Genomic DNA, 16,987 nt, shown 5'->3' with positions numbered 1-16,987 from the left:
CAACATTTCGCCCATATTCCTCTAAATTCTTCCTATTCATTTGCCCATCCAAATGCTTTTAAAATATTGTAATTGTACCAGCCTCCACCACTTCCTCTGGCAGCTCATTCCGTACATGCAACAACTTCTGCGTGAAACAGTTGCCCCTGAGGTCCCTTTTAAATCTTTCCCCTCTCACCTTAAACCTCAGCTCTCTAATTTTGGACTCTTCCCACCTCAGGGAAAAGACCTTAGCTATTCAGCCTGTCCGTGCCCCTCATGATTTCATAAACTTCTATAAGGTCACTCTTCAGCCTCTGATGCTCCAGGGAAAACAGTCCTAGCCTATTCAACCTCTCCCTCTAACTCAAATCCTCCAACCCCACCAATCTTTTCTGAGACCTTTCAAGTTTCACAATATCCTTCCTATAGCAGGGCAACTTGAATTGAATACAGCATTCCAAAGATGGCCTAACTAATCCATACACACAGACACACACACACACAGACACACACACACACGCACACACACACCTGGGACAAGTGAAAAGCAGGAAGGAGGCAGTTTAGCAATCTGGCAATGACAGTGAGCTCCCCGGCAATCAACCAAAACTATGGTGTTGCAAGATCATGCCTGTGGGTTTCTAGGTGTTAAATGAATACATACACAAGGGAATTAGGGTATAAAATAATATACTGATAAGTGGGAGGAAGCTGGTTCAATACATAAACACCACTTCAGACCAAACTCTGTGCTATGTAATGTAAATTTTATTAACACTATCTGCACTGAAATGGAAACTTCCTCCTGCTTTCCCAGAGGGTTAGTCTGAATGAGCGACCTTCCCATATGCCAAAAAGGGTCAGTTTCCCCTCTCCACTTCAGCTCAGAGCCCCGGTGCTGCCTGGAGAAGCACAAGTGGTGGCTGTTATAGATGGTGACCCCTCTCCCTGACCCCAGAGCTCCTGAATCCTCAGTGTTTCTCAGGAACAAAGGCTGCTATTGTGGGGACATAAGCAGCAGGATCACTGCACTTATGCCTTTGCTGTGGACGTGCCCCCAACCCCCAATAAATTCTAATTTATGCACTGATGTGAAGTAAATCTGTTCAGGGTCAGAGGCGCACCAATGTGTGTCATTTAACTCAGTTTGTGTGAAGCTGTGCAAATCTTTACCTAACTTTTGTGAGATTTCTGCCCCTCCCATCTGTCTTTTGTCTGGAGAAACTAGAGGGTCTGCAATACAGGCAGTGATTTTACTTTTAGCCAACTATCAGTTTGAGGAATTCCCAGGTCAGATACTTAAGCTCAATGTTTCCACTCTGTTTATTCCATAGAGCAGTGTTTTCCATATACTTTCCCATTGTGACTCCAATTCGAAGCCTGAAAAGTGTCCTCAACACTCAGCGTCAACAGTTGTGTATTTGCGCGCACTCACATATGTGTGTGTGCATTTGTATTTATGTATGTGTGTATGTGTTTGCGTGTGAGTATGTGTGTATATGTGTGTGTGTCCATGTGTATGCGTGTGTATACGTGTGCATGTGAATGACTGTGTGTGTGCATGTATGTGTTTGTGTGAGTGTATGTATGTGTGTCTGCATGTATGTGTCTGCATGTGTGTGTGCGTGTGTACATGTGCATGTGTGTGTGTGAATGACTGTATGCGTGCATGTGTGTGTGTATAAGAAAGTGGAGAACTGTGAGAATGAGGCTGTCTGTTAGAAAGCTAAGTGCAGCTGTCCTTACCCATTCAGTACTCCACAGAGCCTATTGCTGTCTCAGATTCCCTGGCCCCCAAAAAGTGTCTAAAGGGAAGAAAAAAAGGAAGTACATCTTGCTCTCCAGTACCCACTACTTCATAATACGTTCTTCCCCATGTGCTCAAAAGTCTGCTTGTTGAGAACCAGTCTGCTTAGTCACCTAAAGATACATGGCCATATCTCACAACTCCAAGATGATATTCTTCTTGTATTGACGGGGAGTCAGTTACGAGGTAGACATTGATAAAATGAGGGGGAAACTCTGTCCCAGTGCTGAGACTACCAGCTCTCCTGCAACACCATGTTTCCATGTGGTGCAGTGGGAGACTGTGGCTCTCTCCCTGAGGAACAGAGCTGGCCACAGTGTGGACCTCCACACTATCCGTCTCATTTCCACTCTCGGCCTCACTGGCTCGCAGAGGGCTGAAGGCACATCAGGTTCCTAACTGTTGTGGGTTTCCGAACCTAAAAAAAGCCTGAATCTTCTTTCTTTGCCTCAGCGGCAAAGATTCAAACCCATGAGCCCAATGAAGGGTCAAACACCATTAAGACACACAGAGAACAGACTGGGTTCAAAACCCCAGGCTTAAGAGGTGCTGCTTCCTTTGGCATTGATGTGGAGGAGCCGGTGTGTCTTATGGTCCTGCTCCACAATTACCTGGTGAAGGAGCAGCGCTCTGAAAGCTAGTGCTTCCAAATATAACCCGGTGTCCTTTGGCATTGTAATACTTGGAACTTCCCACCGTTATCACCTCTTTCAATTGAAATCCACCTTTTCAAAGTCTCACCTTTTTGGCTGGATTTGAATTTACCCGACCTGCCTGACTGGGGATTGAGGTGGGGTTGGTGGTAAAAGGGAATCCAGAGGCTGAGCTTACAGCTTTTCTGGTACATTAAAATAGGCTGCATTGGGTGGCACCATACTTGCAGAAGGCACACTTACTCACCATGGGCAATCGTAGTCCTTGTATTAATGACACAACCCACATACCCGAATACTCGAAGGACTAGTTTATCTCCATTGTCCTTCCATGTCCAATTACATTTATAATATTAGTTATCATTAATCAATGTTCCTCTATACCCTAACATAATATTCCTAATACTGATTAAATTATTTCCCACCGAATCAATGTGTTTTATTCTCTCATGAACATAATAATCAGAAATAATTATTTCACACAGTTTTTGCTCTTCGCTATCCAGTCAGAACAATGACTTAATGTGAGCTGGCAAGAAATCTCTGTTGTGCAGTTTATTGGCATCTTCTGTAAATTTGTGGCAGCGTAGTCCTTAAGAAAAGAAAAGGGTTCTGGGTAATTCAAAATGGAGAATGGGAAAAGATTGTGGCTGTAAGAGCTGCTCCTTTTTTGAGGTATTTTCTGTGTTGGAGGTGATTTCTTCGAATTCCAGGAGCAGTAATTACTGTTTTATAAGCTATTGCATTGGTCTGAAAAAATCAAAACAACTGCACTTTAAAAAAGAGGAAGGGAACAAAGTTAAAAATCGCACAACACCAGGTTATAGTCCAACAGGTTTATATGGAAGCACGAGCTTTCATAGCACTGCTCCTTTGTCATGCCTGATGAAGGCGTAGCGCTCCAACACAGGAACAGATAAGTGCATAGTTTTTAAGTGTAACCTTGCCTTTTTTTTAAAATAGTGAGTAGAGTGGGTTGTTTTTGGCTATATATTTTATTGAGATCTATCTCTTGACGAAAAGTTAAAAATATAGAACATAGGAACTACATTAGCCTGGAGCAGTGATTTTTAGAGCAGTAAGACTGTGCTATTTTCTGTAGATTGTTAAAGTGCAAAGATGGTCTTTAGTTGAGTGATGTGCTCTTCCTGTTGGATAGAGTCATAGAGATGTACAGCATGGAAACAGACCCTTTGGTCCAACCCGTCCATGCCGACCAGATATCTCAACCCAATCTAGTCCCACCTCGTAGCACCCGGCCCATACCCTTCCAAACCCTTCCTATTCATATACCCATCCAAATGCCTCTTAAATGTTGCAATTGTACCAGCCTCCACCACATCCTTTGGCAGCTCATTCCATATACGTACCACCCTCTGCATGAAAACGTTGCCCCTTAGGTCTCCTTTATATCTTTCCCCTCTCACCCTAAACCTATGCCCTCTAGTTCTGGACTCCCCGATCCCAGGGAAAAGACTTTGTCTATTTACCCTATCCATGCCCCTCATAATTTTGTAAACCTCTATGAGGTCACCCCTCAGCCTCCGATGCTCCAGGGAAAACAGCCCCAGCCTGTTCAGCCTCTCCCTGTAGCTCAGATACTCCAACCCTGGCAACATTCTTGTAAATCTTTTCTGAACCCTTTCAAGTTTTACAACATCTTTCTGATAGGAAGAAGACCAGAATTGCACACAATATTCCAATAGTGGCCTAACCAATGTCCTGTACAGCCGCAACATGACCTCCTAACTCCTGTACTCAATACTCTGATCAATAAAAGAAAGCATACCGAACGCCTTCTTCACTATCCTATCTACCTGTGACTCCACTTTCAAGGAGCTATGAACCTGCACTCCAAGATCTCTTTGTTCAGCAACACTCCCTAGGACCTTACCATTAGGTGGATAAGTCCGGCTAAAATTTGTTTTCCCAAAATGCAACACTTCACATTTATCTGAATTAAACTCCATCTGCCACTTCTCTGCCGATTGGCCCATCTAGTCAAGATCCTGTTGTAATCTGAGGTAACCTTCAATTTTGGTGTCATTGGCCAACTTACTAAATGTACCCCTTATGCTCGCATCCAAATCATTTATGTAAATGACAAAAAGTATAGGAGCCAGCACCAATCCTTGTGGCACTCCACTGGTCACACACCTCCAGTCTGAAAAATAACCCTTCACCACCACCTTTGTCTTCTACCTTTGAGCCAGTTCTATATCAAAATGGCTAGTTCTCCCTGTAGTCCGTGAGATGTAACCTTGCTAATCAGTCTCCCATGAGGAACCTTGTCGAACGCCATATAAATCACCCTGCCCTCATCAATCCTCTTTGTTACTTCTTCAAAAAAACTCAATCAAGTTTGTGAGACATGATTTCCCAAGCACAAAGACATGTTGACTATCTCCAATCAATCCTTGCCTTTCCAAATACATGTACATCCTGTCCCTCAGGATTCCCTCCAACAACTTGCCCATCACTGACATCAGGATCACTGGTCTATAGTTCTCTCGCTTGTCCTTACCACCCTTTTTAAACAGTGGCACCATGTTTGCCAACCTCCAGTCTTCCGGCACCTCACCTGTGACTATCGATGATACAAATATCTCAGCAAGAGGCCCAGCAATCACTTCTCCAGCTTCCCACAGAGTTCGAGGGCACACCTGATCAGGTCCTGGGGATTTATTCACCTTTAACCGTTTCAAGACATCCAGCACTTCCTCCTCTGTAATCTGGACATTTTGCAAGATGTCACCCTCTATTTCCCTACAGTCTATATGTTTCACATTTTTTTCCACAGTAAATACTGATGCAAAATACTGGATTCTCCTAAATTATATTTGCCAAGCTATCTCATGTCCCTCCTGATTTCCCTCTTATGTATACTCCTACTTCCTTTATACTCTTCTAAGGATTCACTCGATCTGTCCTGTCTATACCTTACATATGCTTCTTTCTTTTTCTTAACCAAACCTTCAATTTCTTTGGTCATCCAGCATTCCCTATACCTATCGGCCTTTCCTTCCACCCGAACAGGAATATACTGTCTCTGAGTTCTCGTTATCTTATTTCTGAAGACTTCTTATTTTCCAGCCGTCCCTTTACCTGCGAACATCTGCCCCCAATCAACTTTCACAAGTTCTTGCCTAATACCATCAAAATTGGCCTTTCTCCAATTTAAAACTTCAACTTTTAGATCTGGTCTATCCTTTTCCATCACTATTTTAAATCTAATACAATTATGGTCGCTGGCCCCAAAGTGCTCCCCTACTGACACCTCAGTCACCTGCCCTGCCTTATTTCCCAAGAGTAGGTCAAATTTTGCACCTTCTCTAGTAGGTACATCCTCATACTGAATCAAAAAGCTTTCTTGTACACACTTAATAAATTCCCCTCCATCTAAATCCTTAACACTATGGCAGTCCCAGTCTATGTTTGGAAAGTTAAAATCCCCAACCATAATCACCCTATTATTCTTAGCTCTCCTTACAAATTTGTTTCTCAATTTCCCTCTAACTATTAGGGGGTCTATAATACAATCCCGATAAGGTAATCATTCCTTTCTTATTTCTCAGCTCCACCCAAATAACTTCCCTGGATGTATTTCCGGGAATATCCTTCCTCAGCACAGCTGTAATGCTATCCCTTATCAAAAATGCCACCCCCCCCCCTCCTCTCTTGCCTCCCTTTCTATCCTTCCTGTAGCATTTGTATCCTGAAACACTAAGCTGCCAGTCCTGCCCATCCCTGAGCCATGTTTCTGTAATTGCTATGATATCCCAGTCCCATGTTCCTAACCATGCCCTGAGTTCATCTGCCTTCCCTGTTAGGGACAAATGGAAAATGGGAAGTCTTCAAAAATGAGATAACGAGAATCCAGAGACGATACATTAGAGTGAAAGGCAAGGCTAGTAGGTGTAGGGGATGCTGGATGACGAGAGAAATTGAGGTTTTGGTTCAGTAAAAGAAGGAAGTATATGTCAGGTAGAGACAGGATAGATCAAATGAATCCTAAGAAGAGTATAAAAGCGGTAGGAGTATACTTAAGAGAGAAATCAGGAGGGCAAAAAGGGGACTTGAGATAGCTTTGGCAAATAGAGTTAAGGAGGGTTTTTACAAATACATTAAGGACAAAAGGGTAACTAGGGAGAAAATAGGACCCCTCAAAGATCAGTAAGGTGGCATTTGTGTGGAGCCGCAGGAGATGGGGGAGATACTAACTGAGTATTTTGCATCAGTGTTTACTGTGAAGAAGGACATGGAAGATACAGAATTTGGGGAAATAGATGGTAACATCTTGAAAAATGTCCATTTTTCCAGAGGAGGAAGTGCTGGATGTCTTGAAAAGGACAAAGGTGATTAAATCCCCAGTACCTGATCAGGTGTACCCTAGAACTCTGTGGGAAGCTAGAGAAGTGATTGCTGGCTCTCTTGCTGAGATGTTTGTGTCATTGATAGCTACAGGTGAGGAAGACTGGAGGTTGGCTAACGTGGTGCCACTGTTTAAGAAAGGTGTTAAGGAAAAGATCCATAGACCGGTGAGCCTGACGTCAGTGGTGGGCAAGTTGTTGGAGGGAATCCTGAGGGACATTTAATAGGCAAAGACTGATTAGGGATAGTCAATGTGGCTTTGTGAGTAGGAAGACATGTCTCACTAATCTGATTGAGTTTTCTGAGAAAGTAACAAAGAAGATTGATGAGGCCAGAGTGGTGGACATGATCTATATGGACTTCTGTAAGGCTTTCAACAAGGTTCCCCGTGGGAGACTGGTTAGCAAGGTTAAATCACATGGAATACAGGGAGAACTAGCCATTTGGATACAGAACTGGCTCAAAGATAGACCACAGAGGGTGGTGGTGCAGGGTTGTTTTTCAGACTGGAGGCCTGTGACCAGTGGAGTGCCACAAAGATCGGTGCTGGGTCCACTACTTTTCATCATTTATATAAATGATGTGGATGTGAACATAGTTAGTAAGTTTGCAGATGAGACCAAAATTAGAGATGTCATGGACAGCAAAGAAAGTTACCTCAGATTACAACAGGATCTTGACCAGATGGGCCAATGGGCTGAGGGGTGGCAGATGGAGTTTAATTTCGCAAAATGCGAGGTGCTGCACTTTGGGAAAGCAAATCTTAGCAGGACTTATACACTTAATGGTAAAATCCTGGGGAATGTTGCTAAACAAAGAGACATTGGAGTGCAGGTTCATAGCTCCTTGAAAGTGGAGTCGCAGGTAGATAGGATAGTGAAAAGAGCGTTTGGTATGCTTTCCTGTATTAGTCAGAGTATTCAGTACAGGAGTTGGGAGGTCATATTGTGACTGTACAGGATATTAGTTCGGCCACTTTTGGAATATTGCATGTAATACTGGTCTTTCTCCTAAAGGAAGCATGTTGTGAAACTTGAAAGGGTTCAGAGAAGATTTACAAGGATGTTTCCAGGGTTGGAGGATTTGAGCAGGGAGAGGCTGAACAGGCTGGGTCTGTATTCCCTGGAGTGTTGGAGGCTGAGGGTTGACCGTATAGAGGTTTATAAAATCATGAGGGGCATGGATAGGATAAATAAACAAAGTCTTTTCCCTGGTTGGAGCAGTCCAGAACTTGAGGGCATAGGTTTAGGGTGAGAGGGGAAAGATTTAAAAGGGACCTAAGGGGCAACTGTTTCACGCAAAGGATGGTCCATGTATGGAATGCGCTGCCAGAGGAAATGATGGAGGCTGGTACAATTACAATATTTAAAAGGTGCCTGGATGGGTACATGAATGGAAATGGTTTAGAGGGATATGGGCCAAATGCTGGCAAATGGGACTACATTAATTTAGGATATCTAGTTGGCATGGATGAGTTGGACTGAAGGATGTGTACATCTGTCCATGTTGTACATCTCTATGACACTAATTGATCAATTCTAGCATCAGATGACCAGTTGACCATTTCAGGATTTACTTTCTGTCAGAGGCTGATAGAAAACAGTGAGGTAAAGGCCCCTCCCCTCCTACACAAATAAATACATACTACAAGCAAGTGTGCTTCCACAAATGTCCAAAGACACCTTCAAGTTAGCATGAGGTGAGACAATGACCTTTCATTTAATCCCAACCCTAGCCCTAATCCTAAACCAATCCTGGCAATGGCTTGTTTGAAAAGCCTGTTCCCCAGCCCAGATCCTGCCTCTGTCTTAGCAGAAATGCGTGGTTGGAAGTGTAGGATTCACTTCAACCTTACTCCTGACCTCAAGCCTCCTTCTTTTGGGTGTTAAAATCACTCTCTTTTACTCAGTTGCCTTGTTTATTGTAAAGAAAGAGTTACAGTCCTGATAGGTGGGACCATGTATTTACTTTTCAGCTTGGAGCTCATTCCAATGTGTTAATTGGAGTCCTGTGGGCAACTAGAGTCTGATGGTATCAATGGAGTAGAATGGATGTTCAGGTAGCAACAGGCCTTGAAGGTATTGATATGGGTTCCTCTGAAGTCAGCACTTAATTTGTTTGAATGTAACTCTTTTCCATTTCTTTGCATGCCCCCAACCTGACACCCATTCAGTCCCATCCCCACCAGTGATCACAATGTGAATGCTTCCCTCTACAAGCATTTCCACATTCCCTGCTATACAAACTCACCAAAAATTTGTACAGCTTTCGTCTCCTTACTTGAGAAAGGAGGCACCAGGTTGATTCTGGAGTTGAAGGGGTCGGCTTATCAGGAGAGATTGAATAGTCTGGGACTGCACTCCCTGGAATTTAGAAGAATGGGGAGGGATCTTATAGAAACATATAAAATTATGAAGGAAATAGATAAGATAAAAGCTGGGAGGTTATTTTCACTTGTGGCTGATACTAGAACTAGGGAGAAAAGCCTCAAAATAAGGGAGAGCAGATTTCGGAGTGAGTTGAGGAGGAACTTTTGATTCTGTAATTCCCTGCCCCAGTGAAGCAGTTGAGGCTACTTCGTTGAATGTTTTTAGGAAAACGATAGATCGGTGTTTGGACATTAAAGGAGTTAAAGGGATATGGCGGGTAAGTGGAGCTGAGTCCAAGACAAAGATCAACCATGATCTTGTGAAATGGTGGAGCAGGCTAGACAGGCCAGATTCGAGAGAGTAGTGCTGGAAAAGCACAGCAGGTCAGGCAGCATTCAAGAAACAGGAGACATAAGCCCTTCATCAGGAATGAGGCATGTGAATTGGGGCTGAGAGATGAATGGGAGGGGTGTGGGGTTTGGGGGAAGGTAACTGGGAATACGATAGGTGGTTGAAGGTGGGGGAGAAGGTGATAGGTCGGGGGGGAGCGATGGGCAGGTCTGGAGAGGTGCCGACTTGGAGGCTTGGGACTGGGATACTGTGGGTGGAGGGGAAATGAGGAAGCTGTTGGAATCCACATTGATCCTGTGTGGTTGCAGGGTCCCAAGGCAGAACATGAGACGTTCCTCCTCCAAGTGTCAGGTGGTAACAGTTTGGCAGTGGAGGAGGCCCAGGACCTGCATGTCCTTGACGGAGTGGGAGGGAGAGTTGAAGCGTTTAGCCACAGGGCGGTGGGGTTGGTGGGTGTAGGTGTCCCAGAGATGTTGTTTGAAATGATCCACAAGAAGGCATCCTCAATGTAGAGCAGACCACACCGTGTGCAACGGATGCAGGAGGTGACATTACAACGTAGAACATAGAACATAGAAAAGTATAGCACAGAACAGGCCCTTCGGCCCATGATGTTGTGCTGAAGATTATTCCTAATCTAAAATAAAATAACCTAACCTACGCACCCCTCAATTCATTGCTGTCCATGTGCATGTCCAGCAGTCGCTTAAGTGTCCCTAATGACTCTGCTTCCACTACCACCGTTGGCAACACATTCCATACGTTCACAAATCTCTGTGTAAAGAACCTACCTCTGATGTCTCCTCTATACCTTCCTCCTAATATCTTAAAGCATGACGCCTTGGGGTCATAGTGATATTGGTAGAGGCACAGGTAAATTTCTGATGGATGTGGAAGGATCCCCTGGGGCCTTGGATGGAAGTGAGGCTAGTGGGTTGGCGCAGGCCAGATGGCCGATATTTACCTATTTTATGTTCTTATGTGCCACAAGTCCTACAGCAGTTCTAAGTTATCAACTACAGTCACAGCTGCCCGACATTATCGAAGTGAAGGACAGACCCTCCAAAATAGCTCTGGCAATTCCCCAGGGGGCGTTATTCCTGCAGCATGAATGTCTCCTTATGGTTAAATAATTCTGCCCTCTAGTGGTAGCACTCTTGCCTCTAAGTCAGAATATTATGTGTTTAAGTCACATGACAGAACCTGACCACAAAATCTTGATTGAGGTGCAAACGTAACGTGGACGGTGTGTTGAGCGGTAGGAGATGCTGCAGTAGGAGGAAACATTAAACTGATTCCCCGCTTGGTGAATCTAAAAGATTCCACGGCACTATTTTATAGCAGGCCAAGGAGATTCTCATCCTGGCCAATACTGCCCCTTCAATAAACGTCACTAAAGCAGATGATGTGACATTTGTTTTTGGAATCTTGCTGTGTACAGATTGGCTGCCCCATTCCTGATATAACAACAATGATTATATTCTACAAATGTACCTTATGAGCTGTCAGGCAGTGTGGGAAGAACCAGAGGTCTTGAAAAGTGCTGGATAAATAGAAATCCTCTCTTTGTACAAAGTTGACGCAAATATGGGTAGCACTTCATTCATGTTAGGCGATATTATCTAAAATATTTTGTTTGCCTGTCAGCAGTTTTGCAGGAAACCAAACAATTGTTGACATTTTAAATCTTGTTTTTTTTCATGTTGGATGCTTGGTTTGACTCACACGTACCCTTCAAAACGGTGGGCAGCACGGTGGCACAGTGGTTAGCACTGCTGCCTCACAGCACTAGAGACCCGGGTTCAATTCCCGCCTCGGGCTGTGCAAACTGTGTGGAGTTTGCACGTTCTCCCCGTGTCTGCGTGGGTTTCCTGTGGGTGCTCCGGTTTCCTCCCACAGTCCAAAGATGTGCAGGTCAGGTGAATTGGCCATGCTAAATTGCCCGTAGTGTTCGGTAAGGGGTAAATGTAGGGGTATGGGTGGGTTGCGCTTTGGCGGGGCGGTGTGGACTTGTTGGGCCGAAGGGCCTGTTTCCACACTGTAATGTAATCTAATCTAATCTAAAACACAGAAATGTTTTTGTAATCATTCTAAATTTTTTCTTGCATTGCTCCTCTTATCCTTTTGAATGTCAGTTCCACTTGACACTCAAATTGTTGTTAGCAGGAAGATCACGGCTTTTAAACTTTGTTTCTCACCCTGTCAATCTCCACACATTGGGCTGAATATTCTCATTGTGTCAGAGATCCCAACATCTATTACAAGGGTCTTGGCAGGACTCAAGGGACTGAGCTATTGGGAGAGGTTGGACAAGCCAGAACTTGTTTCTTTAACATGTAGGAGACTGAGGGGTGGGGTGGGGGGTGTGGTGGGGCTTATACAAGTGTATAACTTGCTGAGAGGCATAGATAGAGTGATTGCACTCAGTCTTTTTCCCAGGGTTGGGGAATCAAGGGCTAGAGGACACCAGTTTAAGGTTAGAGGGGAAAGAATAAAAAGGAACCTGAGGGGCAACTTATTTACACAGCGGGTGGTACGTATATTGAATGAGTTGCCAGCAGAAGTGGTTGAGGTGGGTACATTAACAAGATTTAAAAATCATTTGGACAAATCCACAGATAGGAAGGGTTTAGAAGGATATGCTCAAATTGCAAAGAAATTGGAATTAGGGTGATGGACATTTTGGTTGGCACAGACCAGTGTGGGCCAAAGGTCCTGTCTCTGTGGTGCAGGACTGTATGACTCTATGGCTCTAATAGGTTGGAAGTGTCTTTGCGGAACCCCAGCTTCATTTCTCTGCGGTCTAACAAATGATTAATTGCCGTTGGGACTGCCAGTCCTTTAGAGGATGCCTGCCATTCTCCCCTCCCCCAGAAGCAACCAGCCTATCAGAGGACTGGCACCTTAACAGTCTCAGCAATGCCACAGGGGACACTGGTCAATGCTGCGTTCTGCATTTGGAGGAAGTGTATAATATGAATTGCAGGCTATCCTCCCAACCAAGTAAGAGAGCCAGTCAGTCAAATTGGTAAGGACAGTTTGTTGCAGGGATAGCCACTGCAAGTTCCTTGAGTCTGCCAGAAGTTTCCAGACTGTCTTCCCACACAACATATGGCCCTCCTGCCATTGTTGCAATGCCAATGGCATAGCAAGGAGGCCCTTAACCAGCATCTTAAGTGTCACAATTGTCCTCTGCGTGGGAGGACAATTGTCCATCTTCCTTACGGCCTCCTGGGAAAAATATGGGACGACAGCTAGTATCTGTTTCTGTAAGTACTGAAGCAAAATTCCTACAAAATCGCTGATAATGTCCTGGACACTGTCCCTATGGCCAAAAACCACATTCGCCCGGCTATGTCAGGAGATGTCAAGGTAAGAAGTCAAAGACTTTTGTAAGCACTGAAGCAGGAATTTTGCTTCAGTACTTACAGAAGCAGACACTAGCTGTCCTCTCTCGGAAACTCTCCTTGAAGAACGGCAACATTGACGTTAATGACTGGCAGGAGCTTCAGGGCCAAAATGGCGACAATTTACCCCTCAAGGTGCACCACACTTTCAGCCCACATGCCAGAATTATGAGGCAGAGTGGTGGCAGAGAAGGAATGTAAAAGAAGAAAATCTGGGTCCCATTACCTCAGGAACATCCTCCCCTGCCATGAATACAAAGATCAATGGGTCAACAGTTGTTCTGCTCTGTCACACAAAGACCCATAGCAGCAACATGTGACCCTATGTAGAAGTCAACCGTGAATAATGGCTGTCGCTGATGATGACAGTGGTGCCTGTAGAACTTTACCAGGGCAATGCCTTCTGGAGAGATAAGGAACAAATAAAATTGGCCAATAAATGAAAATGCTGTCAACTTTTTTTTTCCCAATGGTTGTCACTATTGAGAGGCTTCACAAAGCAACATTTTCTTTACAGAAACCCTCTGAGAAAGCTTGCTGAGCAGAACTATTTCTGCCGGCTCCTGACTTCAGCAGTTACAGCACAAGTTGTAGCAGAAACAACATGGAAGACAATTCTGGGAGAGGGAAGGGAATGATTCAGTAGCCATTTTCTGTATAGACTGAGGTGGCTTTCTAATTGATGGACCTGAATCAGTCTATGAACTGATTCAAACTCTCTTATGTGTTAATGAGCTCTGCATAGGTCCATATTATTTAAAATGTACACGTGTGTTTGGTTGGCCAAATCATGAGCTTGTATGAATTGGATCAGGATCAAGTCCAAGTCATGTATACACATGAATTAGATCCCCTACATCTGTAAAAACACAAATTAATGGGCCATTAGTGTTGTGAAATGTTCAGCTCCTACCTCGCTCACTGGCTCATCCCTGCTTTAACTGGAGACTTGTGAAAATGAAACTTCTGCCAGAACCCACTCAGTAGCCTGCTTCACCATCTGCAGTTGAGATCTCATGGAAGGCAGGCCAAGATCTCTTCCCTTTCAGGATCTTTTACCTCTAGATGGATCTTAAAATCATCGAGGCAGGGCGATAAACATATGTAGCCAAACAGCTCAGTTTATTTCCAGCCTTAGCATGAGGGGTTTTCTCACTGCCCCTTGGAGCTCCTGGGTAGCTGGTGTGCTACCCGTATACAGATAGGACTCACTAATTGCTCTGCCAGTATACCCAACAGCCGTGCTCCAGATTCCAAACTAGACCAGCTGTCAGCTGTTTCAACATAGTTATTGGTAATAGGCACATTCCAAGTGATTATCCTGAGGTTATTTAGAGCAATTGAACACATACCAAAAGGGTTATCTTGGAATTAAACTGTTGATTAGATTAAACTTATTATCACATGTATACAAAAATACCGTGAAAAGTGTTTTTCTCGCAGGTTACATGCAAAGTGGCACCATCTTGAAACACTGACTTTAATGCAAGATTTTAATGCAACAGAGTTCATTTTCCTTCTCCTTCTTGTTCCTCCTCCGCTGCTCCACCGGTTGCATCAGCTGGGTCTGGGAAATGGGCTCCTGCATCTCCCGAAGGGACCCTGGGGTGTCGGTTATGGGCCTCCACAGCTGCCATCCTATCTGAGCTGGAGCTGTGGGCCTGAGTATGAGGAAGTTCCACACCTCCTGTTCCCCATCCGACGCTCGTCCAGATGCTGCAGGTCATTGGTCATCAGGGCCTTCCGTCGTCCCTTTTGTCAATGCTTCCGCTCCTTCAGGCCTCCGGGCCTAGCCGCAAGCCTGAAGCCTAAGCCCAGCCTGTGAGCCCAGGCCAGGGTAGTCAGCTCAGGACCTGCTCCTTGCTCACTGAAGTACCCTGGGCAGGGGTGGAACTGTGTCTGACTCGTCCTGCCAGAGACCTCCTTCCTCACCTGCCACTCTCCAGGCTTTAAAGAAAAGAAAACGAAGAAGAACAGAAAAAGTAAAAACAAGAAATGGGAGAAAACAGTGAAGGAAAGCAGACTAGAGCAGATGAGCCCTGGACTCAGTCTATCACTCTACTTCTATGTTGGATAAATATATTGTGTGAGGATGCAATCGTCATGCTGAGCTGGACCACACTAGATGGAGGTTGCTTTGTAGACTCAGGGAGAACAGCCAGAAGCAATTAAGATGTTTTCTAATCAACCTGTTCAGAGATAATGAATTATACACATTATGGAGTTGGTGTGGCTTGAACTTAGGCCTCCTAGCCTTGAGGTAGAACATCAAGAGGTTCCACCACCAATTAAGGCATTTAAATGTAACATCTTACACCCAAAGTGAATTGGTTTAATGGTAGTATCCCTGCTTCCAAAGGGCTGTTGTGGCACAGTGGAAATGTACTTACCCCGGCCTGAACAACCCAGGTTCATGTCCCACCTGCTCCAAGTGTGTGTAATAGCATCTCTGAACAGGTTGGTTAGAAAATACCTAGGTTCCCTATTCCTGAGTCAGAACAGGCAACCTTCAGTCATAGATTGGTATGAAGATGATTATTGCCTTGGAAGGCCTTGTTAATGTTGTGGTCTTAGAATTCTTACGGTGCAGAAAAAGGCTATTCAGCCCATTATACCTGCATCTAGTCTCTGAATAAGCATTGTCACTCAATGCCATTCTCCTGAGTTTACCACCAAACCCTGAATACTGTTTTTATTTAAATATTCATCGAATGCACTCTTGAATGCCTTCAGTGAAACTCCCTCCACTAAACTTCCAGGCAGTGAGTTCCAGACTTTAACTACTTGCCGTGTGAAACAATATGTTTTCTCACACCATTTTTGGTTATTTTGCAAATTACCTTATGTCTGTGTCCTCTCATTATTAATCAGCATACAAACCCTTTGCACTGTTCAACAGGGGAAGATTGTTAAAATATGTAAACAATTGATGGGCAGGACTGATGTTAATGACAGCTTAATGTTCTAGGATACAAATTCTACAGGAAGGATAGAAAGAGAGGCAAGAGAAGACGTGGGGGGTGTGGCATTTTTGATAAGGGATAAAATTACAGCTGTGCTGAGGGAGGATATTCCCGGAAATACATCCAGGGAAGTTATTTGGGTGGAACTGAGAAATAAGAAAGGGATGATAACCTTATTGGGATTGTGTTATAGACCCCCTAATAGTCAGGGGAAATTGAGAAACAAACGTATAAGGAGATCTCAGCTATCTGTAAGAATAATAATGTGGTTGTGGTAGGGGATTTTAACTTTCCAAACATAGACTGGGATACTGCCATGGTGTTAAGGATTTAGATGGAGAGGAATTTGTTAAGTGTGTACAAGACAATTTTCTAATTCAGTATGTGGATGTACCTACTAGAGAAGGTGCAAAACTTGACCGACTCTTGGAAAATAAGGCAGGGCAGGTGACTGAGGTGTCAGTGGGGGAACTCTTTGGGGTGAGCAACCATAATTCTATTAGATTTAAAATAATGATGGAAAAGGATAGACCAGATCTAAAAGTTGAAGTTATAAATTGGAGAAAGGCCAATTTTGATGGTATTAGGCAAGAACTTTCGAAAGCTGATTGGGGGCAGATGTTCGCAGGTAAAGTGACAGCTGGAAAATGGGAAGCCTTCAGAAATGAGATAACAAGAATCCATAGAAAGTATATTCCTCTTATGAAAGGAAAGGCTGGTAGGTATAGGGAAGGCTGGATGACTAAAGAAATTGAGGGTTTGGTTAAGAAAAAGAAGGAAGCATATGTCAGGTATAGACAGGATAGATCGAGTGAATCCTTTAGAAGAGTATAAAGGAAGTAAGAGTATACTTAAAAGGGAAATCAGGAGGGCAAAACGGGGACATGAGATAGCTTTGGCAAATAGAATTAAGGAGAATCCAAAGGGTTTTTGCAAATATATTAAGGACAAAAGGGGAGCTAGGGAGAGAATAGAGCCCCTCAAAGATCAGCAAGGTGGCCTTTGTGTGGAGCTGTTGAAAATGGAGGAGATGCTAAATGAGAATTTTGCATCAGTATTTACTGTGGAAAAGGATATGAAAGAT

The sequence above is a fragment of the Chiloscyllium plagiosum genome, unplaced genomic scaffold (genome assembly GCF_037043375.1).
Source record: "Chiloscyllium plagiosum isolate Xiang-an unplaced genomic scaffold, Cpla_swu_hap1 HiC_scaffold_13, whole genome shotgun sequence".
Classification (NCBI taxonomy): domain Eukaryota; kingdom Metazoa; phylum Chordata; class Chondrichthyes; order Orectolobiformes; family Hemiscylliidae; genus Chiloscyllium; species Chiloscyllium plagiosum.
This window is presented reverse-complemented; position numbering follows the sequence as displayed.